A 5,313-nucleotide genomic window follows, 5' to 3' on the forward strand; every position below is an offset into this window, starting at 1 on the left:
ACTGATGAAGAAGGTGAGAAATGTGCTTCAGGTACAGAGACCTGGGATGCGGCCCAGAGGCAGGAGACATGGAGACCAGAGACCGGAGTGCATGTCAGTAAGAGGTCTGTGAGTGACAGGACAGGGCAGGGGAACAGAAGACCCTCCATGAAAGGGACAGGGCAGGGGTTGGAGGGACCCTCCATGGAGGGGGCAGAGCAGAGGGGGTAGGGGATCCTCCATGGAGGGGTGGGGCAGAGGAGGTAGGGGACCCTCCATGGAGGGGCAGAGCAGAGGGGGTAGGGGACCCTCCATGGAGGGGTAGAGCAGAGGGGTTGGGGACCCTCCATGGAGGGTGCAGGGCAGAGGGGGTAGGGGACCCTCCATGGAGGGTGCAGGGCAGAGGGGGTAGGGGACCCTCCATGGAGGGTGCAGGGCAGAGGGGGTAGGGGACCCTCCACGGAGGGAGCAGGGCAGAGGGGGTAGGGGACCCTCCACGGAGGGGGCAGGGCAGAGGGGTTGGGGACCCTCCATGGAGGGGGCAGGGCAGAGGGGTTGGGGACCCTCCACGGAGGGGGCGGGGCAGAGGGGTAGGGGACCCTCCACGGAGGGGGCAGGGCAGAGGGGGGAGGGGACCCTCCACGGAGGGGGCAGGGCAGAGTGGGTAGGGGACCCTCCATGGAGGGTGCAGGGCAGAGGGGGTAGGGGACCCTCCATGGAGCAGGCAGGGATGAGGGGCAGGGGACCTTTTATGGATGGGGAAGAGCAGGAAGGCCAGGGAATGAGGGACAGGTGGAAGGGGATACTGCCCCTCCATGGAGGATCGCCTCTTCCCTGTTCCCTGCCTCTTCCCAGGATTCCCTGTACTTTCTGCCCTGCCTCTTGCAGGGTCCCCTGTCCCTCCGCCAGCCTTGTTCTGCCCCTCTCCTGGCCTCCTGTTCCCCTTACCCTGCTTCCTCTATGGGGGCCCCCCTTTTCCTGCCCCTCCTTCTTCATAGAGGGTCTCCTGTTCCCCTGCCTGTCCCCTCACTCTCAGGCCTCTGAGGGGCGATGCTCCCATCTTCTGTCTTTGTCTCTCCTGCCTCCTGGCTGCGTTCCCACTCTCTGTACCTGAGGCACAGGGCGCCCTCTTCGTCTGTCTAAATGAGCGATTTTCATCTGGTGTGACACTCGTAGTTTTAAAATATGCAGCATCTTGCTGTTTAGTCAGGGGCACTGACCCTTTTCCTTTAGATTGTCAAATTTTTAAAATAACACGGTTTCAAGCAGGAGCCTAAAGAAATGTCTTTCTAGGTCTGTTGGCCATTTCAGAACTTGGAAAATGTAATGGTCAATTCATTAGGAACACCTAAGAAAAGAGGGGAAAAAGAGAAATGAGAACAGAAAGAAGAAAAGAGAAGAAAAAATGATAAAAGCTTTGAAAAGAGCTCAGTGCCCCTGACTAAACAGTCAGCTATTGCGTGTTTTAGAAATTCTTGCAGCACACCGGTTGAAAATCGCTGATCTAAATCCCACCTACTCTCAAGACACATCTCAAATATCATTTCAAATGTCAAATCAGAGTGGTCTCCAGAGAGGGAGTGGGGTGGGGGCAGGTAGAAGAGGGTCTAGGAGGAATAAATGGGGATAGAAGACTTAACTTGGGGTGCTGAACACACACTATGCAGCTGGTGCATTGTGGAAGTGTGTACCTGAAACCTATACAATTTTATTAACCAAAGTCACCCAAATAAATTCAATTAAAGCTGGATAAAAGGTGGGGACCTTTGAGAGTGATTAGGTCATGAGGGTGAAGCCCTCCTGAATGGGATTAACACCCTTTGAAAGGAGACCACACCCTAGACTTTTTAGGGGGGTCACTTTGTAAGTTACATAAATATCTAACTACTGTGCTGTACACCTGAAACTGATACTGAATGTCAACTCTAATGGAAAATTTTAGAAAAATTAAAAATACAAAGATAAGTGAAATAAGATAAATAAAAAGTAAAAATATAAACATAAAAATGTAACTCGAAGTGATCTTTAAAGAGCATAAATCAGATCACGTCAGTCTCACGTCCAAAGCCTTACTGGCCCCAGCAGCCGTCAGCTGTGCACACAGACTCACCGCTGGGACGGCGTTACACTGCTGGGAGAGGACTGTCCCGTCTTCTTCCTGCAGGTGCCTCTGTCACTGCCCTGGTGGCATCTGGTGCTGGTGCAAGGCAGAACTGTGCTTCCCTGACAGTGTGCTAAGCATGAGCTTTGGCTGCTTAGTTCTAGAATGGGAAAAGACACACACACACTTTTTTAAAGCTTTAGTGGTTGTCATAGCATGTTAAACCCACCCAGGAAAACGTTATTCACCCACCTGTTCTCTCCTGAACCCCAGCCATCCTGGCTCTCCCAGCCCTGGGTGGGAAGGCTGGGAGGGTGCTGCCCAATAAACATGCATTTGGCCCAGGATTAGTCACAGGCAACATTTGACATTGATCAGCACCAGAGTCTCTTCCCAAAGGCCCCAGAAACAATGCATCCAGTGGCCCAGTTTCAAGAAACATCCCAGCAGGATCCAATTTACTTTCCAAGCAGTATATCCAAGGAGAAATCTCAACAGGCAACAGAACCTGCCAAGGCAAAATCTACTTTGGGTGGTCCGCTCTTGCACAACAGCCCATACACTGTGGTCAGGGTTGACCCTCACAGCTAGCCAGCCTGAGAGTCGACTCCGGTCATGAATGGGCCAATAGCAATCATGACTCAGTTACAACAGGAGTGCCCGCATAACCTATGCAAGGGACATTCTTGGCGCACCAGCCCAGGTGGTCAAGGAGACTGTGCCACTGGATCCGACAGAAAGAACGTACCACATAAGGCCACTCTACCAAGACTGGGAGTCACAGAAGATCTACCTAATACACAGAAACAAACAAAAAGAGGCAGTTGAAATGGGGAGACAAAGAAACATACCCCAAATGGAAAAAAAAACAGGAAAGAAAAGAAAGCTAAATAAAGTAGAAGCAAGTAGTCCACCAGATACAGAGCTTAAAGCAATGGTTATAATGATGCTCAAGGAACTTAGGGGAAAAATGGAAGAAATCAGTGAGAACTTAAAAAAAAGAGAGTCGGTAAACATGGAAAGGGACATAGAAACCATAAATGAAGACCAGTCAGAAATAAATAATATAGTATTTGAAATAAAGAATACACTAGGGGAAATAAACAGTCAGTTGAATGGAGCAGGGGACTCAATCAGTAACTCGAAAGACAAGATATCAGCAAACAATCAGTGCAGAAAAAAATTAAAAAATGAAAGTAGTTTGGAACTTCATGAAACATAACATCCTCATCATAGGGGCACCAGAAGGGAAAAAGAAAACAAGAGATCAGGAACCTATTGGAAGAAATAATGACTGAAAACTTCCCTAACTTGGTGGAGGAAAAAGACACAGAAGTCCAGGAAGCGCAGAAAACCCCAAATGAGATGAACCCACAGAGGTCCGGAACATGATATGTCATAATTAAAATGGCAAAGGTTAAAGACAAAGAGAATCTTAAAAGCAGCAAAAGCAAGTTACCTACAAGAGAGCTCCCATAAATTTGTCAACCGATTTCTCAACAGAAACGTTTCAAGTGAGAAGGGATGGGTACAAAATATTCGAAATGATGGAAAGCAAGGACCTATAGCCAAGATCACTCTACCCAGCAAGGCTGGGTAGCTGAAGGGGTAAGAAAACAAGATCCATATGTGCTGTCTCCACAAGACCCACCTCAGAATAAAAGACACACACACATTAAAAGTAAAAGGATGGAAAAAGGTCTTTCATTTGAGTGGAAATTTTTTAAAAAGGTGGGTAGCAATATTTATATCTGACAAAATACACTTTAAACAGAGGCTATCCTAAGAAAAAGAAGGACACAACATGACATTAAAGGAACAATCCAACAAGAGGATATAACCTTGTAAACATGTATGCACCCAACATAGGAGCACCTGAATGTATAAAGCAAATTTTGAAGGGAGACGTTGAGAGTAATACAGTCATAGGGGATTTTAACACCCAATGACGTCAATGAATAGATCTTCCAAACAGAAAACTAAGAAACAGCAGCCTTAAACAACACACTACAGATCAAATGGATTTAATTGATATCTGCAGAGCATTTCACCCCAAAGCAGCAGAATATACATACTTTACAAGTGCACATGGAACATTTTCTAGGACAGACCACATGTTAGAACACAAAACAAGTCTCAATAAGTTTAAGAAGAGTGAAATCATACCAAGCATCTTCTCTGAACATAATGGCATGGACTAGAAATTGATCACAAGAAAAAAACTGAAAAACACACAAAGACATGGAAGCTAAAGAACGTGTTACTAAATGATGAATGGATTAACAATGAGATTAAGGGGAAAAATCAACAGATACCTTGAAACAAATGAAAATGAGAACACAACAGCCCAAAATCTATGGGACACAGTGAAAACAGTTCCAAGGGGGAAATTCATAGCATTACAGGCCTATCTCAACAAACAAGAAAAACATCAAATAAAAAGTCTAACTTTACACTTAAAGAAACAGAATAAACCACAACAAATAAAGCCCAAAGTGAGTGGAAAAAAATTTAAAAGATCAGAGCAAAAATTTAGAATATACAGTCTAAAAAAATCAATACAAAAGATAGATGAAACCAAGAGCTGGTTCCTTGAAAAGACAAGATTGACAAACCTTTAACCAGACTCATCAAGAAAAAGAGAGAGAGGGACCACATAAAATGAGAAATGAAAGATAAGTAACTGACTCCACGGAAATACAAAGGATTGTAAGAAAATATTATGAACAACTATATGCTAACAAATGGGGCAATCTGGTAGAAGTGGATAAATTCCTAGAAACATACCATCTTCCAAACTCAATCAGGAAGAGGCAGAAAATCTGAATAGACCAACTGATGAAATTAAAGCAGTAATTTTAAAAACTCCCAATAGCCCTGGCCAGTGTGACTCAGTTGACTGGGCATCCTCTTGCCAACTGAAAGGTTGTGGGTCCAATTCCCAGTCAGGGAACATGCCTGGGTTGTGGGTTCTGTCCCCAGTGGAGGCATGTATGAAAGGCAACCAATGTTTCTCACATCGATATTTCTTCTCTTTCTCCATTCCTTCTTTTCTCCCTACACTGTTTTCCCTCTCTCTAAAAGCAATGAAAAATATCCTGAGGTAAAGATTTAAAAAAAAAATCCTCTCCAAACAAAAGTCTTGGACCAGATAGCTTCTTAGGTGAATTTTAGCAAACATTCAAAGAAGAACTAACACCTATCCTCCTCAAACTATTCTTAAACATTCAAGA

At 45.3% G+C, this 5,313-nt stretch overlaps 1 non-coding gene across 1 annotated transcript; it reads left to right on the top strand.

Moving 5' to 3' along the window:
* The first annotated feature begins 2,056 nt into the window (after positions 1-2,056).
* LOC119001502 (small nucleolar RNA SNORA74) lies at positions 2,057-2,260 on the top strand. The gene has a single exon (XR_005069590.1). It is a non-coding gene; the product is annotated as a small nucleolar RNA SNORA74 (small nucleolar RNA).
* The last annotated feature ends 3,053 nt before the right edge of the window (positions 2,261-5,313 follow it).

The sequence above is a fragment of the Sturnira hondurensis genome, unplaced genomic scaffold, assembly GCF_014824575.4.
Source record: "Sturnira hondurensis isolate 20B ecotype Veracruz unplaced genomic scaffold, ASM1482457v3 Scaffold0016663, whole genome shotgun sequence".
Classification (NCBI taxonomy): domain Eukaryota; kingdom Metazoa; phylum Chordata; class Mammalia; order Chiroptera; family Phyllostomidae; genus Sturnira; species Sturnira hondurensis.